Source organism: Rhinolophus sinicus, linkage group LG06 (genome assembly GCF_036562045.2).
Source record: "Rhinolophus sinicus isolate RSC01 linkage group LG06, ASM3656204v1, whole genome shotgun sequence".
NCBI lineage: Eukaryota > Metazoa > Chordata > Mammalia > Chiroptera > Rhinolophidae > Rhinolophus > Rhinolophus sinicus.
Window position 1 is genome coordinate 126479730 of NC_133756.1, and position 15869 is coordinate 126495598.

At 44.5% G+C, this 15869-nt stretch overlaps 1 long non-coding RNA gene and 1 pseudogene across 2 annotated transcripts in view; both read left to right on the top strand.

The window, feature by feature from the left end:
* Positions 1 to 15869, top strand: part of LOC109446121 (uncharacterized) — a 267895-nt gene that overhangs the window by 124777 nt on the left and 127249 nt on the right. The window lies entirely within an intron of this gene.
* LOC109445530 (centromere protein K) lies at positions 11203 to 11870 on the top strand (annotated as a pseudogene).

Below are 15869 nucleotides of genomic sequence, written 5' to 3' on the forward strand. Positions count from 1 at the left end.
ATAACTTTGAGGTGGATGTAGGGACAGGGGCCAGAGGAGATCCAAGAAGAGGCCCTGAGGCTTCCAGGGCTGCTGTCCACTGACCGTAGGGACCATATTTCATCCAGAGGTGACCCTGTGGCTATGACTTCTGGCCAGGGACTTAAAGAAGCAGGTGTGCGTCTTCCAGTTCCTCTTACTCTTCTAACAGCTGGATGCAGAAGACTCTGAGACCCCAGGGGTTAAGGAGCCAAATGTTCCCCTGAGGGAAAGCTGCTTGCTGACCAGGAACACCTACATTACACTATCCTGGAAGGAGAAATAAACTGTGACTGGGTTATTTCTAAATGTCTAAAGCCACTGGAATTTAGAAATTTGTTGTCGAGGATTATCCTAACGGACACAGATGTCTAATCCAACTGACAGCTTCAGAGAAGGACTCTGGGTCTTCAGGGGCTAGTGAGGATGGTGGTGTTGTTGAGATGTGGGGTGAATAGAGGCAGGTGGCAGAAACTGGGAGAATAGAACAAATGAAGCATGGAGTGCGTGCGTATGTGTGAGGCGGTGGTGTGTGTGTGTGTGTGTGTGTGTGTGTGCACTTGTGTGTGACAACAGGAAGGTGAGTGTTGCTGGAACAGAAAGAGTGAGGCTGAGGGCAGTAAATGAGCCTGCAGGAATCTGTAGAGGGCCATGGAGGACTTTGTGTGCCGAGCAGTTTCAATGACTCCTAGAAATACTGGGAGAAGTCTAATGGAAAGGCTTAAAATGGGCAATCTGACCAAATTTGTGATTTATAAAGCTCACTTTGCTGCAAGTGTGACAAATGGATTGGAGAAGGTGAGACTAGAGGTAGGGAGACCAGAGAGCCATTAGGAGGTAAGCTGGTACAATAATCCAGAGGAGGAGTGATGGTGGCATGGGCCAGCGGTGGGAGGGGCAGAAAGACTTGGTGATTGGTTGGGTTGCCAATCAATCAGTGTGGGGGAGAAGGAAGCACTAGAGAGGATGCCTGGGTTTGTAAAGCCATCAATAATTTTTACTCATACAACAAATAGATAGGAAGGGGAAATTGTGATTCTATTTCCTGTGATAGTCAACCTCTCATTTTTTTAAAGTTAACCCTCAATAGCACTTATTAAGTTCCCCGTACTTTTCCAAGCCTTTTACATGTATTAATTCATTAATCTTAATAATAACTCCAGGAGGGACAATGATTAACCTCATGTTACAGATGAGGAAACTGAGGCACTGAAGGTTAGGAGACTTGCCTAAGCTTACACCGCTAATAAGTGGCAGAATCAGGATTTTGATCCAGGAAGTCTGGCTCCCTGTCCGTGTTCTTAGCCACTGTACTGGTTCTTGTTTTGTATGTAGTACAGTGTCCCAGTTAGAGTACTTCTCTGAAGCCCAGGGCCCACGTAGAACTTGTTGGACACAGATGCCAGGAAAGAACCTGACCATGTAGTGATCCCAGTTTGAACACTGAGACCTGAATTCTTGGTTTTCCCATTGAGGGATCTCTTCTCCAGTCAGCCTATAGCCCCAACTCCAGCCTTGTACTTCAACTTCCGTCATCACCCTCCTTAGCTGCTTCTCATTGCTGGGACTCAGGAGGACCTGCAGTTGGATGCTCGTGGGTTATGACATGACACCCTTGGGACCCTCCATAGCGCTGACCACCAGGACATGTGCCTGTCAACGTAAGTAAGGCCACACAGACAGTAAATGGTTACTTAGGTTTGGATTCAGACTCGGGTCTATCTGGCTCCAAAACCACATACATCCTTTCTCCATCCCTGTGGCCTCCCTCTATTATCTCCAGAGATATGCACTTGATCTTCAGGCCTCCAAAATCAAGCCCAGAGCAGTCCCTCATGGCAATACAGAGTAAGGTCAGGAACCCCAAGGCTGCACTCCAGCCCAGGCTCCACCTGTGGGGACACCCCCTCTCCTGGCGTGAAGTGGAAGGGAAGCAGAGCACCAAGTGGCTATCCTGGTGAGCCCAGCCAGCTGGCCGAGCTGCAGCTCACAGACTTCAGCAAATCTGTTATTAATTCCTTAGGAGATTCGAGTAATCCTAATGAGATGCAGAAATCAATGGCTGAGGAAAAGACAGAGCCACTTTCTGAGCACAATGTGAGTGAAGAGAGTGGCTTTTGAAGGGCCCTCACAAACTCTTTGGTGTGCAGCCTGTAAAATGGAGAATACGTGACTTTCTTACATGGATTCCTTTTTTCCCCTGAGTTGGAAAGAGGTGAGGGGCCCAGTTGGCCTCATACTGCCAAGATAATTATTGGTCAGTTAGAAGTGTAAGTGATTTTTTTACTTTTCAGAGGCACAGAGAGTAATTGGGAGCTGAAATGAGTTTCCACGTGATGGAGTGAGCAATAAAGGTCAATTAACAGTCATGGTGTTGGCTGGGAAAAGAGCATCAACAACCCAGAACCCAGCCAGCACCTTTCTTCTTCTATTCTTGTGCCCAGCCGTGAGGAGACAGGCTGAGCTACAGGAAGAGAGTGAGCCCTGCTGAGAGATGGGACGGGGCAGGAGAGGCCCTGGGCGCATGGGTTGTCTGTGTGACGGCCACACTGCAAGCCTGAGTCTAAGCTGCCAAGTTCAGTGTCAAGACACAAGACACCCATTCCTGAGACAGCGCCTCAGCCCCCATCTGGCCAAACAGGCTGGGCTGGGATCACTGCCCTGAAGTTCCTGCCAGGACCCAAATAAATCAAAGGGGCTGCCAGTGGCTGGGAGCCTTGGGGCCATGGAGTAAGTTTATAGAACCTAGAGAACTTACAGGGGCCTACCAGGCCCTTTGGGACCTGCCTGGCCAGCCGCCTCCCCTCTCTGATCTCATTTCTGTTGTTATTCCCTTTCTCACTGATACAGACACGCTGGCCTCCTCACTGTTTCTCTAACATGGCGGGCACTCCCTGCTTAGAGCCTTTGCGATAGCCAGATATCTATGGCTTCAAATCTTACTGCCCTCGAGTCTTTACCACTCAAAAACATCTCTCAATGCAGCCTGCTATAATCACACTACTTAAAATGAAAAGTATACCCTCACCCCCAGTCTACTTTTTTTTCTTCTATAATACTTAGCACTTTCTAAAAATACGTTTTATATATATTTTTTATATTTGCTTATTTATTATATATTATGTTTATTGCCAGTCTTTCCTCTACTAGAATGTAAGCTCCATTAGTGTAGGGGTTGTCACCTGTGTTTCTCAGTGACGTAGTCCTACCTTCCAGAAAAGTGGGAAAAGTGAGTGGCACATCAAAGGCATTTGGTAAATGTTGGCTGAATAAATGATTGAGGTGGACCTGTCTTCAGAGGTCAGACATCCTAACCTGATTCTTCACAGGTGAAAGTTTGAGATTCAGAGTGGGGATGTGACTTGCCCAGTGCCAATGAGTGACAGAGTCAAACACCACGTCTTTGAATCTCAACCCAGTGTTCTTTGCTCTCTCTTTAATTTGGTGGAGGGCAGAGATACCCTTCACAAGTATCTGCTAGGTGCCAAGCACATGTTGTAGCGAAGACTTCTCATTCCATCTTTACCTATGTACCAGCTCAGTGACTTGCTGGGTTCCCTTCCTCTCCGTGTCCACTGGCTAATTCCTCTTGGCCTTCAGGCCTCAGATTTCCTATTACTGCCTCTGGGACACTCTCCCTGATGTTCCAGATTAGACCCTCCCCACTTGCTGCTCCCTAAGCTCTCGGCATGTCCCCAGCCTTACACTCAGGAAACATACTGAGATCACCTGGTTCATTGATTATCTTCTCTGCTCAAGTGGATGCTTCCTGGGGACTGACTGCCTGGGTTCATTGCTATTTCCACGGGGCCCACGATTGTGGAAGACATTAAAAAAATATTTGATGAATGAATAATTAAACTATTTTAATTGTCTGTGCCATAGTTTCTTCATCAATAAATGGAGGCCGATAGTATCTATTTTGCAGGGTTGTTGAGACAACTCTATTTGGCAGGTAATAGGTGTTCAATTATTAGCCTTTCATCAATCCTGTAAGGTGGGGTGTTTTGTGTTCTTGTAGGTGATGATCAGTCAGGTGTGGCCAGAAGAGGGGACATGGGAGAGGAACAAGAAAACAAAGTTTATTATACTCGCAGGTGCTAGGGAGGGAGGGGTTCACCATAAGCCATGGAGGGTCAGGTGGCAGAAAACAGGAGCGAGGGGAAAGCATTAGGCCAGAGCCTTTAATGGGGTTTCTGTGAGAAACGTAAGGCGTAAGGCGGAGGAAACAGTTTAGGACTGGCTAGTTTGGAACATTTTGCGGGGGCTGTAAGCTATAGGGGTGGTCCGTAGTTGCCTGCTACTTGGCCCTAGGATGGTGAAGGCAGAGGGAGAAGCCTCCTGAGACGTACAGCCTCCCAGAAGAGCTAGGGCTCTAGACTGGTTAGTTTGCATATCACAGGCGTCTCCCAGCTGAGTCCTTTGTTACCTCTAAGAACTGGCTTTCCCCAGGGGTAGTCTCTCCCCAGGCAGAAAAGGTTTTAAGATGTCAAAACATCATAATATACAGAAAACAACAACAAAGTACACTGCATAGGCATTGCTGTCCCTGCTTTACAATAGAGGATCTGAGTCCTTTGAAGGTTATGTGAGCTGTTCATGGCCGTGCACCTGGTAAGTGTGAGGGCCTGAACTCAGGTCCATCTGATGCCGAGACCGGGCTCCTCCTGCAGGACGGATCACAACCTCCCCTTGGCCAGCAAGTGGGCTTTACTTGCTCCTTTGGCTTTAGCACTATGCACTGGCAATTTTCTGGGGCCAAGTACCTGTCAGAAACTTCGAGAAGGTTTGTAGGCCTGAACTTAAAGATGTAGTGAGCTCTGTTGCCTCCCCCAGCCCCGCACAATCCTGAAAGCCTCTGCCTCTCCTGTGTGTGGGCCTGGATACCACTCAGATGAGAACAACGACTTCGCCAGAATTTTCCCCAGAGCCCTGTGCTATCCTGGGAGGTCCTGGGAGAGCCTCCCATTTAATGTCACAGGTACTCCAGTCCCAGCCTTGGGAGCAGAGGTGGCCTCCGATGTTTATCCTCAAACCGTTTAGTGCAGGAGCATCAACAGGAAGTTAGTTTGTGTTTTCCCCTATATTCCATTAAAATGGTGACGCACATTGATTTCTTTTGTTTTATTCTTTTCTATTGTGGCGAAGTATACATAACATAAAATTTGTGATTTTAATAATTTTTAAGTATACAATTCAGTGGCGTTAACTATAGTCACAATGTTGGGTATCCATCACCACTATCTATTTCCAGAACTTTTTCATCATCCCAAACAGGCCCATTGAGCCATAACTCCCCATATCTCTGACTCCACCGCCCTTTGTCCCTTTGTGATGGGCTTCTTTGACTTAGCATAGTATTTTCAAGGTTCATCCATGTTGTAGTACATATCAGAATTTTATGTCTTTTTAGGGTTGAATAATATTCCATTGTACGTATATATCATATTTTGTTTTTTTTCTGTTCTTCTTTTGATGGAAAATTAAGTTGTTTCCACTTTTTGGCTATTGTAAATAATGCTGCTGTGAACATGGGTGCACAAGTATCTTTTTGAGTCCTTGCTTTCAATTCTTTTTGGTACATACCTAGGAGTAGAATTGCTAGATCATATAGTAACTCAATGTTTAACCTTTTGAGGAACTGCCAAACTGTTTTCCACAGTGGCTGCACTATTTTATTTACTCACCAGCAAAACATGAGGGTTTCAACTTCTCCACATCCTCCCCAACACTTGTTATTTCCTGTTTTATTGATAGTAGTCATCCAAATAGGTATGAAGTGGTATCTCTTTGTGGTTCTGGTCTGCATTTCCCTAATGGCTGATGGTGTTGAGCATCTTTTCATGTGCTTTTTGGACATTGCGTATGTCTTTCTTGGAGAAATGCCTATTCAGATGGTAGCCTTGTGGTTCCTTGGGTGCAGGGTTGGAATGGAGGGAGTGTCCTGATGTCTGTCTTCACCTTGCCTGGGGCAGCAGGGCCAAGGGGCTGAGATTTGGATTGATGTCTTCAGCTGGAGCTGGAAAGGGCTACTAGATACCCTGGGGTCTTTAGGATGAACTAAGTCATGGTTCATAGCTGGGAAGTGAGGCTCTGGTGCCAGAGACCTTGTATAAAGGCAAGAGCTCCAGGGCTGAAATTGGGTGGGGGTGAGGGTGGTGATGGGATGAGATCAGAGAGGAGGCATGTTAGTGATAAGCAAGGTCAGATCTGGGCCACACAGCCATAGGGCTGGCAGGGAGCTGGTGTATGCATGGGTAGGTAGTGCGTTAGTGGGAGAGGGCAAAGTGTCTACTGACTGCCATCCGGTAGCCAGGACAAGTCCCAAGCTTCATACCCTCTGCACTCCTGTCTCTGTTTCCTAGAAACTGGGCCAATCCAATGGCTCTGTTCTCATATCTTCCTCCACAATCCACACCAGGATGCTGATGCTCTGCAGTGGATGGGCTTGTGTGTATGTGTGTGAGATGCCCTAGAGGAGGAGGAAATGGGAGGAATGTGGATCTGAGACAGGAAATGGAGTTACTGGTATTTGATGTTCTACTTTCACTTGATAGATAGTTGGTGTTTGTTTCTGAGCCCAGGATCTGAGCTCTGCTCCTTCCGGCGGAAAGAGCATTGGACTAGGAGTCAAGACCTATGAGATCTCATCCTGGGTCTGCCTCTCACTAAGTGAGAAGGATTTAAGGATAGGGGAGGCTCACACACTTGAGTGGGAAGAGGCTTTCTCTCTTTCCTCTGGGAGAGGAAGGAAGATGGACCGGCTTCCTGATCTGACTCTGGTGAGCATCATGGTGGCTGCAGTACACATCCACCTATGCCTTCAAAGTTTAGTCAATCTGCCTTCAAGGTATCCACAAGCACCCTTTATTGAGGAATTTTTAAAGGCAGCTAACAGATTAGCTAAGAGGTGAGCCCATTGCATTGCATTTACTCAAACGTTAACCTAATCACAATTGTTCTTGTATCAGCCACACTCCATATGAGGCTCCTCTTCAGAGAGGCCTGTGTGCTACCTGCTAACCCAGGCTCCTCAGGGTGACATTGACCTCTTTAGACACAAGCAACTTAAGCACCATCCAGTTCCTCTGTCGCCTGCCTTGTCCTGATTCTGCATATTCTGCTAAACTATTTCTGCTTCCTACGCCAGTTCACGACCTGCACAGCTCCACACTGGTCATTTCCTTGTTTCAGAGCAGATACACCACTTGCCCAAAGCTCTCAGGCCTTCTTGCTTGCTTCAGGGGATCAAAATTTAGCCTTCAAATTACTGAGTTTTTATTACTATATTTCTAGCTATTCCTGGTTCTATGTGTTACTGCAGAGATTGATGTAATGGGGAAAGAGTGGAGATTTACTATTCTCCCATGTGAAACGATAATGGCGGTTGCAAAATGCAGTGTCAGCGCTCAATGCTCACTTGAGCCCCCAGAGCCAAGCCCAGCAGACCAGGCACCAGCACTGACTATGATTAATGCAGACCTCAGTTCTTCTTACTGTTTTGCCAGGCTGACCCCCATAACCCCAGGTTCTGGGTAGGCCAAGTCAACTGGGCAGGCGATACTCCAATATGTCTCCCTCCTCTTCTGGATATACAGACCAAAGATGGGCGTTGGGCAGAGGGTTCTCTGACATTAATCTAGCTTGGTCATTTAATTATTTCATTTCATATTGTTTCATTTCACTGTACGTCATTCCATTTTATTTGACAGGCTTGGTTGTTTTTGCAACCATCCTCCTGCCTGGCTCTCTGCAGTTATTCTTTTTTTCTCCCCTTTTTTTCTAAGCCCTTTTTATTTACATGACAGCGTGTGTTTTTTTTTAATAGACTTTATTTAAGAGCAATTTTAGTGTCACAGCAAAATTGAATGGAAGCTACAGAGATTTGCCATATAACCTGCTCTCCCAACCCCCTGACACAGTCTCTCCCACTATGAAAATACTGCACTGAATGGTGCATCTGTTACAGGAGATGAACCTGCATTGACCTATCATCATCATCAAAGTCCATAATTTATATTAGGGTTCACTCTTAGTGTTGTCCATTCTGGGGATTTTGACAAGTCTATAATATTCACCATTAAGTTACCATGTAGAGTAGTTTCATTGCCCTAAAAATACTTGATGTTTCTGCAGTTATTCTTGATCAGAGCTGTGGTCCTAAGGAGGTCCCATCTCCTGGAGTGTCTGGCAGTAAGGGGAGCATGTGTCAGGGGGTTGGAGAAGCTGACAGAAATCTTTTCTTTTTTTGTCTGTTTAATGTTTGGTTAGAGTTTGTGTAGTAATGTATGTAAAGCAAGTCCCATGGTGGGAAAATTCAGAATAAATTATTGCTGCAATTTCCTGTTTGGCATTGATCTTGTAGATTGGAGGCTAGAGACACGAATGGCCTGGTATTATTATGCCAAGATCAGTGTTGAAGGGCCTACAAATTCCTCATGAATCCTGTGATGTCAGAGCCATGGAACCTTATAGACCAGCCAGATGAACCCTCCATAATATTGATGAAGCCCAGAGACCCAGAAAGACCCGAGGCCATGTGTTGATGAAGGACATAATCTGGGCAATGGTATTAGTTCAGCTTTAGCTTCCCGAGGCACAGATTTTAAGAGACAGGAAAGATTGTTTGAAGGCAGCCAAAGTCTGCTATTACTTATTGAGAGTCCCCATCAGAGCAGTTGGCATGCATTCTCTCTCCACATTGTTCCTTGATGTGTGTTTACAGCCCAGCCTGCAGACTCTGGATTCTTTGATTCCTTTGGCAGCTGAAGGCAGCTTTGAGCTGCTGGGAGCTATAATAGGAACAGAAAGTGCCCAGGGCCTGAATAGGCCAGTCACCCAGTAGGACCCTCAGTTGATTCCTCTGTGAGATTGGGATGGTAATCTCTGACCTGCCTCTGCAGCCTCACTACCACTGCCTTAGCCCCAGGATAGTGCTGGTGCTTTGTGACCAGCCTCTTCCTGACCCCAGCTAGCTCTGATGCTCACCAAAAGGCTTTCCCAACTCCCCCGTGATCCTGCCAGTCCCAAACACATCTCGTCTTTCTTACTTCCAGGACCTTGCTCACGCTGGTTCTTCCTTCCTGGAATGCCCACTCCTACTTTTTCATCCATCCTTTATGGCTCAGCCAAAGATGCTACTTTTCCATGTTGCTCGTATAGCCCCTGGCCAGTCAAATACTTTTCTGTATTCTCAGTACACCAAGACCCAGTTTAAAAAATCTGAAATGCAATTACCAGATGATTGGTCAGATTGACCTGGAGTGACTCTTAGGAATATGACCAAAGTGTCAGTCCCAGAAAAGGTTAAAAAAGGAACCTAATTTAACTTATCTGATCTCTGTTAAATGCATCACTAACTTTTTATTGATTCTTAAGAAAGAGAGATGAGTGAATCTGTGCTACCCCACTGGGTACCAAATGAACAAGCAGTTGGAAGTTTATTACTTGCAGATATCCCACTTGGTTTCCAGATATCCCATTGGGTTTCAATTCCATCCCAGCAATGCTCACTGAGAAGCCCTGGGTTTGACCATCCAGGTTGTATGTCTGGGAGAAAAGAGAGATCGCAAGCCTGGGCTGGGGTGAGTTAAGAGCCTGGTTGAGGGTGTAAGTGGAGACAATGGCAGGGTGGGTGGAGGGGCAGCTGAGTGGGACACTGGGCCATGTGTTCGAGTTCAGGGTCGTTGACCTCAGCCCTATCTCTTCTTTCTGGGCTCTTGGGCCAGTTATTTATGACTTGGGGCATGTTTCCTTATCTGAAAAATGCATATTCCAGGTAACTTTATGAGCTTTGGGACCGGAGACAAATCTAATTATATTTTCTTATAGCAGCATCCAGATAATAAAAGTGATGAAAGCTATCTTTTATTGGATATGTACTGTGTGCCAGCCCTGTGCTAGGCAGGCCTACCACATACATTACCTCCTTTATTCTCACTATAACCACTGCCGTCTCCAATGGACAAATTGATGTAGGTGATGTTGGATCTGCTGGCAGTTTCTGAGTGTGGGCCGGGATTGTATCTCGTGAAGCGTAAGAATGGAAACATGGACCAGGGAGAGGCAAAACGTTTTAAAAAGAGGATAGTTTATTAGAGGCAGGAGAAGAGGTTGCAGCTCCCAAGCGGGAGGGGTTCCTGAATGGGGGTGCCCCATGACTGAGGCAAAAGCTCTTACTTTTATACCTTCCCTTGCCGGCTTGGGGAAGGGGAGCTATTCGGAGAAGGGAACTTGTTTGAAGAAGGGAACTTGTTTGAAGAAGGGAACTGGCATCTTCTAATGAAATTCGTCTGCCAGGTTTGCTCTGCTTGCTCGTCCTAAAGGAATTAGCAAAGGAACCCACTCTTTATCTATCAGATCTGCTCCGTTTGTCAGGCCAAAGTGAATTTTATGATTAACCTCAAGTACTTGTTACATTATGTCCTGGAGCAAAGGAGTGATTTCAAAACCTGGAGCTTTAGGATATGGCTGTCTTTCTTTATTCCACCAGGGACCTCTCTTTCTACCTAAGGACATGCTAGCTAACCTGTATCAAAATGAGGAGAGCAAAGTGCAGAGAGGTGAAGTGACTTGCTTAATGTCACATTGCTGAATTACTAGGAAATGACTGAGTAAATAATGGGTAAAATGAATGGTGTCCTATCTCGTTCATTTTTTCTGCTCAGCATCTCTCCCTTCACCTTTCCTTTTGATAATATGGCCTATTTGGCCAAAGGTAAAGTCAATCATATTAGTAGCTCATTAATCTGGCCTCAGGATTGGTCCAAGAAGATCAAGACCTGTCTTGTGCTGCCCACATTCTCCCTCAGGAATTGTATTAGTCAGCTTGATCTGCCATTAAAAGACAAAAACAAAAAACCCAAAAAAAACCCCATAGACTGGGTTGCTTACACAACAGAATTAATTTTCTCCCAGTTTTGGAGACTGAAAAGTCCAAGATCAAGATGTTGGTTGCAGTGGATCCAATCAGCAAGCAGAGCACACATGGGACCTGGCCGGGAAGGCATGTCTATGCTCGGCTGAGGAGACTTGAAGTCTGGGATGCTGTAATGTTTTCCTTAAAAGGCTAAGAAAATCCCAGGACACATGTCAGTGAGTCAGGAAGAGCTAGATCCAGATAGTATTACATATATAGAAGATGTTACTGATACCAAAGAAGAACTTATTTAAAAATATGAAGAAATGCAGAAAGATATGGAAGAATGTCAGAATAAATTATCACTTGTTGGAAGAGAGACACTCACTGATTCAAATGCTCAGCTGTCATTATTAATTATGAAAGTGAAATGTTTTACTGCTGAACTCAGTCAAGGGCAGAAAGAAACTTCTGAAGTAATTCCACTGAATGAAGAAGTTCTGGTAACATTAGGAAAGGAAGAGTTCCAAAAATTGAGATGTGATCTTGAATTGGTACTATCTACTATTCAGTCAAAGAATGAAAAGTTAAAGGAAGTGTTGGAACGGGAGCAACATGGTTGGATGAACAGCAACAGATATTGGAATCTCTTATTGTACTACACAGTGAATGAAAACATCACATTGTGACACTTTCTGAATCAAGAATCTTTAATGAACTGAAAACTAAACTGCATGATACAAAAGAATATAAGGATACCTATAATTGATTACCTTGAGTGAGTTTCTGGAAGACCACTTTCCTCTGCATGATAGAAATGTTAAAAAGAAAAAGAAAAATATTCAAGAATCAACTACACAGCTGATCACACTGCATGAAATATTAGAGTGATTCTTTTTGGCCATCTTATGCTGAGCTGCTCCTGCGTAATGGAATTGCTTTGAGACATCCAGAAGATCCAACCCGGATAAGATTAGAAGATTTCCATCAGTAACAAGATGGTCTCTTTTTCACACAGTACTTAAAGAACCTTGGATTATGAATCAAGAATAATGGAAACACTGAGTATTACTGGGATGAAGAACATTCTTTGCAAATTAAAGCACATAGTCCGTCTTTTATCCTTAAAATGATACATGCTGCGATCTACTATTCATTTTAAAATGGTCCTTTCATATTCTGGTCAGTACTTTGGTGTTTTAAACTGAATGGACAAGGATGCAAGTAAAAATATTCTAGACTTAATCATTATAAAACATTTAATGTACCTTTACTTTTGCAATACTTTTTTTTTTTTGGAAAATTCTTTGTTAATTTATGATACTGCTAATGTAGTATTTTTCTTTTAAACTTCATGACAGTTTCTTTTATGCATTTTTGCATCTATTTGGTGCTTACCTCCTTTAAATTTAGGAGTTAAAATGGAAAGGCCATTTAATTTGCAGATGGTTTTAAAATTGTCTTACTATCTGATGTAGAAGGAAGCATAAGTTAAAAGTATTTAGTAAATCTGTTCCATGTATACTGCTTTATTTTTAGATTTGTTAAAAATTGAAAGATTAAAAAATCTAATGGATATAGGTAGAAAAACTAGATTTTAATGTGTATCACATAACAAGTGATATGTATTAAACCTCTCATAATTCTGTTAATTATTACTAACAAAACTGTGTTCATAAAATTTTGTTAATCTCCGTGACTTTTCTTTAAATAAAATTCTCTTATCTAAAAAAAAAAAAAAAAGAAAGAAAGAAAAAGAAAAGATGCCAGCATAGTTGGGTTGTGGTGAAGACTCTCTCCTTGGCTTGCAGACGGCTGCCTTCTCCTGTGTCCTCACATGGAAGCGAGCGAGAACTCTGGTGTCTTTTCCTCTTCGTAGTAGGCACCAGCCCTATTGGGTTACAGCCCCACTCTTATGACCTCACTTAACCTTAATTACCTCCTCAGGCCCTACCTACAAATACAGTCACAGTAGGGGTTAGGGCGTCAACATATACATTTTGCAGGCGAGATACACACTTCTAGTCCATGACAGGAATGAAGGACTGTTGGGAGCTGTTGGCTGAAAGCTCTGAGCTGCCCATCTCCTGCAGGGACCTCAGCTGAACAGAGCCGCCTTGTGAGTTAGCAATGCCTGGCCTCCTTGCCTCAACTAAGGACAACTGATAAGCATGCAGGGATGAAGGCTTGGCATGCTCATCCCCGCCCTGATGGGTCACCCCAGCTTCACAACTCCCTCCGGGTGGCCAGAAGCTTCTGTCAAGTATGGCAGGTCACATTTAGGTTCTCCCTCTGACTAGGCGTTCTTTCCCTTCCACAGCCGTCCCTAACAAACTTCCTCCATGTTAATATCCATCTACGAGACCACTTCTGGGAACTTCCGCCCACAACAGCCCCTGTGGCTCTTGAAACTTCTTACTTCTTTATCTTCTTCAATTCTTTGAACTGCTCCAGTAATGTGTCCTTGTTTTTTGCTTACATTTCTATGAAATCAGAGCTTTACATTGGTTATAAAAATTACCAATCCCCTTTTCCCCTCGCCACCAATGATGAGCTGTCTGAAGCACTGAGGGGGGTGATTCACAGGGGAATGTATAAAAGCCACTGCAAAACCTCCAGCCTGCAGCTGCTGAAGAAGCTCACCTGCCTGCCAATGTCTGGGGAGCAATAATGGCTTCTGTTTCTCTTCTACCTTCCAAATCTCTTATTGGTGGAATCAAAACCAGAACCCTGCTGGAACGGGAACCTGAGAAATGTAGTCTTTCGGTTTCCAGTTCCTGGTGATACAGGAATTGCTGGAAGGGCTGGGATAGCGCTGAGTGCTAACAGTCAGTATCTAGCACTAAACACATTTGGAAATTACAAAAACAATACAAACAAAAAAGCCCTGTGAGGTGTTAAGGAGATAATATTTGTGGATTTACTTTGACAAGAAAAATGTGCCATGCAAACACAAGGTATTTTATAGCTGGGGAGGGTTCAGAATTATAGGCAGATGTTTTAATGAAACAATTCATTTTTTCTAAAAAAAATATCCAGATAACAGACATTAATTATTTTTTGCTTTAATTTTCTGAATACTTATTTCAAAACTCTTGTTTTAAGTGAGTGAATATATTTATGTGCCTTTGTCAGAGAGTACCTGTTTGTTGTGTGATGGGTTTGTGGGTGCAATGTTGTGTTTTCGCTGTGTTTGTGTGTATGCATGAGTGAGAAAGCCTCTCTCTTTCTCAACCCCTCCCTCCCTCCCTCCATCCTCTCTCTCTCTCTCTCTCTCTCTCTTTCTCACATGTTGGAGTGTCTCTGTATACTGCTATATGTATTTGTAAATCTCTGTTCATGTCTCTGTGTGTCCACTCTGAATTTCAGTAAGGATATGAGAATTGCCCTTTCTCAGCACCCTGGATAAGTACCACACTTGAGCTTCTTTTATCTCCTGTCTTTTGGCCACACTATCTGCTTTCTTGGCCCAGGAGTGGCTGTTTGGCGCCAAGAGCAAAGGGTCACAATTTGTCATTACAGTGAGAACTGGAAGAAGCTGTGATTACAGAGAGGGTCTTTGATTTAGTTTGGTTGAGCTTTCCAAAGGGGAGGCTTTTATAGCACAGTCCTGTCAATAAAGGGAGGTGGAGCTGGGCTCTGTCAGTGTGTGTGTGTGCATGTGTAGGTATGTGTGTGTGTGTGTGTGTGTGTGTGTGTGTGTGTGCGTGTGTGTGTGTGTATACACACACACAAACCAGGCTCAGGCTGGGGACCGTGCTAATAAAGTCCATCTATCAGAAATGTAGCCCTAGCTATTCCTATAGTGCCTTCAGAATCCAGACTAGACCCCTATCTCCCTCCTATTCCTCTTGCTCTCTCTCCCACCTCCAGTTCTACATCCCAGACGTCTCTCTGTCTGTATAGATCATCTCCCGTCCCCACTGCCTCGCCCTCGTGCATTCCCCCTCCTGATGACGGCAACAGCCTCTTCAGCATCTCTTCCCTTCTACGTTCAAAACTATTCTTTTCCTTTGAGAAAATTCATGTTTTTTGCATATAACTAGAACCCCAATTTTATTCCTTCATGGCTCCCTAGGTGTAGAAATTATTCCAGAAGTCAAATGGCTTCCACAAGGAACCCCATGATTGCATTTCCACAGTGTGCAGAAGCTTGTAATTCGTGTCTTGTAATTAGATAAGATGCTAATTGAGGAGGGGTATGCCTACCTGATTTGTGTCTTGACAGAGCGATTAGAGCCTTCATTTCAAGGAAGGGAGACATCAAGACTCCCAATCTGGTCTTATCTCTATTCACACTTCTGGCCGTAGCTGCCATTCTGGATTACAAAATGGCTCTTCAGTGGCTGGGGCTAAACCAAGCCCTGTGGGAGGACAGGTCTTCCCATGAGATATTTTTTTTTTTCTGCTTGGGACTGGTCTTGGCTTTTTCAGCTTCACAAGTGAATCTGGAGAAAACAGGAATTCATCCTCCCAGAACAGGAAGTCACCCTGCTTGTAAGGCTACTTGTAAAATCATTCAGAAAAGCAATTGCCTCCTGCCATTTTGGCGAGAGCCTTGCTTCTTTCCCCTCTCCTTTTGTTTCTTTGTACCATTCACTTAATTATGAATTAGCTCCATGAGGTTGATCTGTTTCACATGATCTTCACTGTATCTCTGGGTGCGGAGAGCCTGGCACAGAATTAACATTCAGTATTTTGTCCTTGTATGCCAGGTACTGCACGGAAACTGCGACACAAAGATGAATCAGGCATAGATCCTCCTCAAGGAGGAAGGAGACAAGTAAACCGACAATTAGAACGCAGTAAGGCAAGGGTTACGCTAGAGGTGAAGTCGGACGAGGGAGCCTAGCGGAGTGGCATCTGACTCTCCTGCAGCCAGCAACTATTTCTTGGGAGAGGAGATGACCAAGCTGTGTCTTAAGGGTCGCAGGAGTTTTCTAGGTGGAAAACGAGTAAAAAGCATTCCAGAGAGAACAGCTTGGGCAAAGGC